The sequence below is a fragment of the Daphnia pulicaria genome, unplaced genomic scaffold (assembly GCF_021234035.1).
Source record: "Daphnia pulicaria isolate SC F1-1A unplaced genomic scaffold, SC_F0-13Bv2 h1tg000110l, whole genome shotgun sequence".
In the NCBI taxonomy this organism is placed as follows: Eukaryota; Metazoa; Arthropoda; class Branchiopoda; order Diplostraca; family Daphniidae; genus Daphnia; species Daphnia pulicaria.
Window position 1 is genome coordinate 12,501 of NW_025804813.1, and position 6,770 is coordinate 19,270.

General features: G+C 48.6%; 1 non-coding gene and 1 pseudogene across 1 annotated transcript; both read left to right on the forward strand.

The window, feature by feature from the left end:
- Positions 1-3,412: 3,412 nt before the first annotated feature.
- LOC124319017 lies at positions 3,413-5,706 on the forward strand. Its single transcript, XR_006912710.1, has one exon. It is a non-coding gene; the product is annotated as a small subunit ribosomal RNA (ribosomal RNA).
- Positions 5,707-6,633: 927 nt separating this feature from the next.
- Positions 6,634-6,770, forward strand: LOC124319015 (annotated as a pseudogene; the record flags this gene model as incomplete).

A 6,770-nucleotide genomic window follows, 5' to 3' on the forward strand; every position in this document is an offset into this window, starting at 1 on the left:
AAAGTTGGAAAAAATTTCTAAGTCCTAAAATTTCCAAGACCGGTTTTTGGTGGTGACCGGTCGGCGGGTGTGATGGTAAGCCCCGCCTGAGCTCTGGTGAAAGCCCGGCAAAAATTCGGAATCGACTTTTTCGTACAGTTACTGCCCGGAACATCCACTACTTTCCTATATAGGGAAGAGGTTGTCGAAAAAAAGAAAGTTGAAAAATTTTCTAAGTCCGAAAAATTGAAAAATTTTTCTAAGTCCCGACGACGTGGTAGTGACGTGGTTGGCGGGACTTGGACGTATAAAGGCCGATGAAAAAAAAATGGAAATGGAAATGAAAATTTCTCGATTTCCGACGACGGTGTTTGGCAACGACTCTCTCGCCCGGCCACTGGTCGGCGCGAGAGAGGAGTGAGCGAGACCCGTCGATTCGAAAAGAGAAGCCGTCACACCGTCGAGGCGTGGCGGCTCTCAAGTGGGTTGGTCGGGCGTGTCGTGATGACTCGCGACCGTAAAAAATTCCCACTCAAATTCTCCCATTTCCGACGACGGTGTTTTGGCAACGACTCTCTCGCCCGGCCTCTGGTCGGCGCGAGAGAGGAGTGAGCGAGACCCGTCGATTCGAAAAAAAGCCGTCACACCGTCGAGGCGTGGCGGCTCTCAAATGGGTTGGTCGGGCGTGTCGTGATGACTTGCGACCGTAAAAAATTCCCACTCGTCGAAAATTTTCTAAGTCCCAACTTTGAAAACGACGGTTTCCTGAAAGTCGGCTGGCGGTTGGATGGGGCAATGTCCCCGTCCAATCGCTAAAAATGAGCCGGAAAACGGAGACATTATGCGGCGGAACATTAGTGGTTTTCCTTAGTATAGAAGAGGTCTCGATTCCTAAACTCGGAAAAATTTTCAGAGTCCCAAAAATATTTCGAAGTGTCGAATAGTTTGGTTTCTCGAATTGAAAATTTTTTTCAAATTTGCGACATTACGACAAGCAGCGATTGTAAAGCCCGGTCCAAATTTTTCAAACGAGTCTTACTTCTTGTTAGTCCGCCTGGCCGATACCAAAGAATGGCCGACCGTCGACTATCGGGCGAATAGACGGGTGAAAGAAATAAAGTCGAAGCCGGTGGTTGGATAGATATCGAAGGGAAGGCGAAAGAGGCGAAAAGGAAAGCGCGAAATTTCTTTAGTAGCTTCGACGCAAAAACTTTGGTATCGACGGGGAGCTTTGGGAAATGAAACGAAGACGCAGAATGGGAAGTTGTCCGGTTCGGCGTTAGTTGTAGTTTCATTTCCACCGTAGCTGAGCTCCTTTCCGCCCGCCACTTCACATGATTTTAGTTTCGATTCCGTTCGATCGCGCTTGCACTGTCTTTGTTTTTTTTTCACTGCTTGGATCGCGGCTTTGCTCTAACCAGTTTAGCCCCATGCGATCAAAAAGTCTTAAAAAAAAAAAACCGTTGAACGGAGACGAACTCGATGAGCTGTCGGTGTGTGAAATATCATTCCTTCGGTAAAACCGTTTTCGAAATTTCCGATGGTCGGTATATGTAAAAATATATCCGAACCGCGATGTGGACGGGAATTCAAACGCCCGCTTCACCGATTGGTGCGACAGCTGAGAAGCTCGTCACTCGATCCAACGACTCTTGGTCGAAAAGTTCAGAAGAGGTGCGCGCGTCAAACATTTTTTTGGTTTCGGACGTTTCGTTTCTTCGGCACGTGTGGTTTGTCTGTGGCCGTCTGTGAGAGAAATCGGACGCTTGTTCTTTGTTATTTTACCGTAACAAGACAAGACGGGAAAGATTCTTTCTTCCAAACTTACGGCATCATAACCATCAGCGTTTACCGTCAGCGACGATACGGAAGAGAAAAGAAAATGGTGCGCGTCTTTTCACTTTTTGACACCGTATCAAAAAAAAATTACCGTTCAGGCGGAAATGTGTGTGTGTGTGTGTGAGCCGAGAGATAAAAAATAAAAAAGCCACCAAACAGAACGCTTTCAAATTATTTCGTGCGGCGTGCGCATATTTCACATTTTGCCGTTTGACGGAAGCTCGTTGTGTGGAACACAGAAGTGGAGATGGACGGAGTTGAAGGGGGGCGAAGACGGCCCGGTCGGACAAAGTCAAGAGATTGAAATATACGAGAGAATTGGGTGGAAGTGATGGCAAATCTATAAAATTCAAAAATCGGATGAGATGCGAGGACCGCAAAATGTGGCGTCGACTCTGACTCTCTTTTACTACGAACTTCCCTTCGACGGAAGATATCGAGAGCTGAGCTGAGCGCCCGCTGAGTATGGCCGGCGTAATTACAAACGAGTTACGGTTGGAGCTATATCGATTGTACGTATCCCGAACGTTCATCGAACAAGCCAGATCAACTCGGCGCCCGGTAAGATGTACGCTCAGTTATGGCCATGACACACGAAGGGAGAATTCAAACGGCTGTGAGTGTACGGCCCGCCCGGAGTTGTGTGTAGGCAGTGACCTCTCAAGAAAAAACGTAAAAAATTTTTTTTTGACAGTCACCGGTCTGCGACAAGTAATCAGTACGAAACTTGGGTGCAATGCAAAAAACATTTTGAGAATCCTTGCTTGACAACAACGAATCTAACACGATAAAAAAAACGATCCCCATCGGTGTACCGCTTGCTTTTCTCGCGCTTCGGCGCAGAATCGCTTATTCAGCTGCCCTTGGAATATGTTCGTTTCGTGCATACTTGATCTCGGTCATTCTTCGGTGAACTCTTAAAGAATTGCGCACTTTTATAGGGGTAGTCTGGTTGCTTGTCTCGACTTGAAATGATTTGTTTTTTTCCGCCCATGACTTTCTATACGATGCCTCTATGCTGGCCTCTGACCGCGGTTGTTCCGAGTTTTCTCTTTCTCTTCGAAAGTCTTTGCGGAAAATTCTGCCTCGTGTGACCGTTGAGCGGTGAGGTGTGTGTGTGTGTGTGTGTCGTGCGGGGTGATGCGAGAGTGTGCCTCGGCGGTGGAAAAATAAAAATAAAACTCTGAGCCCACAAAAATTTAAAAGATGTATGCTTGTCAGCTTAGTAAAGCAGGCTTGACTTATGAGCATACAGCACGCCACATATGACCGTCGAAAACCGTAATACGGGAAAAAAAGTTGATGAATATATCAAGACCGGTCGAATGAATCCGATTCACTTTGGGCTCATAGACCGTTGAATGGTCTTTGACTTTGGAAATTGAAATGAAAAAAATCCAACAAACGGATCGGATCGGTGTTTCTCTTCACTGGGACTCGCTGTGACACGCCAGGCGTTGCGATCAAAAATTTTAGTTTCCGAAGAAAAAGAAAAAAAACGAAAAACGTGTTGATTTGGTGTGTGTTTGGTGATGCGTGGGCGAAATAAAAACCCGCAACTCGCCGGATGCATATCAAACAAACATACACGAAATACCTGGTTGATCCTGCCAGTAGCATATGCTTGTCTCAAAGATTAAGCCATGCATGTCTAAGTACAAGCCGCTAGACGGCGAAACCGCGAATGGCTCAATAAATCAGTTATGGTTCCTTAGATCCACTCCATCCTACTTGGATAACTGTGGTAATTCTAGAGCTAATACATGCACTCGAGCCTCGACTGCGGGCTTTCGGGCTCGCAGAAGAGGTGCTTTTATTAGATCAAAACCAGTCGGGGCCGGGCTTTCGGGCTCGCGCACCGTACCAATTTTGGTGACTCTGGATAACTTCACGCCGATCGCACGGCCTTCGCGCCGGCGACGTATCTTTCAAATGTCTGCCTTATCAACTGTCGATGGTAGGTTACGCGCCTACCATGGTTGCAACGGGTAACGGGGAATCGGGGTTCGATTCCGGAGAGGGAGCCTGAGAAACGGCTACCACATCCAAGGAAGGCAGCAGGCGCGCAAATTACCCACTCCCGGCACGGGGAGGTAGTGACGAAAAATAACGATACGGGACTCTTCCGAGGCCCCGTGATTGGAATGAGTACACTTTAAATCCTTTAACGAGGAACCATTGGAGGGCAAGTCTGGTGCCAGCAGCCGCGGTAACTCCAGCTCCAATAGCGTATATTAAAGTTGTTGCGGTTAAAAAGCTCGTAGTCGGATGTCTGTCTTCGGCCGGGCGGCGCCGCTCTGAATCAAGGGTGTTGCGTTTCACGCTCTGGGAGCCCGGGTGTCAAAGCCCGACTCTCTTCACGGTCGGACAACATCGCCGGAGTGGTGGTCGGTGCGTCGTTGTTGTATCTGCGGCCAGAGTTGGAAAGTTCTTTCGGGTTCTTTTTTAAATTTTGGTCGTAGTTGACTCGATTCGCTCCACCCAGTCAATCGTTCGGGGTGCCCTTCACCGGGTGTCTCGGGCGGCCGGCAACGTTTACTTTGAACAAATTAGAGTGCTCAAAGCAGGTGTATCCCAACGCCTGAATATCGCAGCATGGAATGATGGAATAGGACCTCGGTCCGATTTTGCTGGTCTTTTACTTTTGGACCCGAGGTAATGGTCAATAGAGACGGACGGGGGCATTCGTACTGCGGCGACAGAGGTGAAATTCTTGGACCGCCGCAAGACGAACAACAGCGAAGGCATTTGCCAAGAATGTTTTCCTTGATCAAGAACGAAAGTTAGAGGTTCGAAGGCGATCAGATACCGCCCTAGTTCTAACCATAAACGATGCCAACCAGCAATCCGTCGGAGTTACTCCAATGACTCGACGGGCAGCTTCCGGGAAACCAAAGTCTTTGGGTTCCGGGGGAAGTATGGTTGCAAAGCTGAAACTTAAAGGAATTGACGGAAGGGCACCACCAGGAGTGGAGCCTGCGGCTTAATTTGACTCAACACGGGAAACCTCACCAGGCCCGGACACTGGAAGGATTGACAGATTGAGAGCTCTTTCTTGATTCGGTGGGTGGTGGTGCATGGCCGTTCTTAGTTGGTGGAGCGATTTGTCTGGTTAATTCCGATAACGAACGAGACTCTAGCCTGCTAAATAGGGTGACGGGTTTTATCAATTGAAACCGAAGGGAGTACGGAGGCGTCGGGATCAGGTGGCGGCGATTCGGGTCTCGGTGGGACTGGTTCCTTTAGTGAGGCAATCTCTCGGCTTGGTTTCGTTGTGCTCTGTTCGTCGGGTGTACGGCCTTCACGGGTTGTTGCCTGGCGGATGAGGTATGGCGGGGCTTTGTCGGGAATGTCTCGCGGGGGCTGGCTCTATTGTTATTCGGTCGTCGTCATCCCCGGCGATACCTTCTGCTCTCGCGTCCGTCACGCAGTCTCTTAGAGGGACAAGCGGCGTCCAGCCGCGTGACAGTGAGCAATAACAGGTCTGTGATGCCCTTAGATGTCCTGGGCCGCACGCGCGCTACACTGAAGGAATCAGCGTGTTTCACTCTCCCTGTCCGAAAGGACCGGGTAACCGCTGAACCTCCTTCGTGGTTGGGATTGGGGACTGCAATGATCCCCATGAACCAGGAATCCCTAGTAGGCGCGGGTCACTAGCCCGCGTCGATTACGTCCCTGCCCTTTGTACACACCGCCCGTCGCTACTACCGATTGAATGATTTAGTGAGGCCTTCGGACGGGCTTGTCGGGGTGCCGTCGAGTGGGGAGCAATCTCTGCCCGTGCGGTGCCTACCAACGGCGAGACTGAAAGATGGTCGAACTTGATCCTTTAGAGGAAGTAAAAGTCGTAACAAGGTTTCCGTAGGTGAACCTGCGGAAGGATCATAAACGAACAAGACAAATGTTTTGCGCATATGGCTTTGGTTGAGCACGAAACAACTAAAAGTTGCAAACAAAAAAACCCCATCAAAAGTCTTTCGGCGTAAGACATCGTATGAACTATGTGTGGGTTGACGGAAGAAAATCATTTATTTGAACGGGTATCAGGCGCTCTGATGCGCGGTGGTTTAAAGCGGATTCGCCTTTTCAAATTGATTTTTCTTTCCTCTCGGCTCAAAAAAAAACACAAAGTCTTTCGATTTGGTCCTATGGCCGTGAGCAAATTCTTCCTGCTTCGATGGTGAATGTCTCTATAGATTCATTCGACCTTTAGCGGCGCTCACAGTGTTGACGTTAGTAGAGTGAAGAATACGATAGCCCGCCTGGGCCGCGAGTACCGAAGGAACAATAAAGGAGATTTTATAAAGTCTTAGTCCCTAAATCAAACACTTTGAAAAATAAAAACTCGGTGGATGGAGAGTCGGAAAAAAAAAAAACATCAAGATTTTGAACGGGTATCAGGCGCTCTGATGCGCGGTGTTTAAAGCGGATACGCCCAATCGAAATTGTTTTTTTTTGTTTCTCTCTTCGTCTTCGGGATTTTTTGATTCTCGGTGGGGGACGAAAGTGTGAGACTTTACTCTGGACGTTCTTTTCGGGCGTAGATACTCGTGGTTGCGTGCGTGTGCGTCGTATAGACTAACACTCCAAAGCCCGACACTATGCCGTTGAAAACCGAATGTTTTTTAAGCTTGCCCTTCGCCCTCTCGATGAAGTAGGAAGAATTCAAAATCACAATAACACACTAAACCCAAATTCTAGTACGAGTGTTTATCGGAACATTTTCTTTCTGGCTTTCTTTCTCCGCCCTCGCATTCATTTGCTTGGCGGGTTGGAGAAAAAGAGAGAAGAAAACGAATATGTCGTTTTATATACGACCCTGAACGGTGGATCACTAGGCTCGTGGATCGATGAAGAGCGCAGCAAAGTGCGCTAATCCATGCGAACTGCAGAACACATGGAGCATCGAAATCTTGAACGTAAATGGCGGCCCAGCTTCTCGCTCGGGCCAC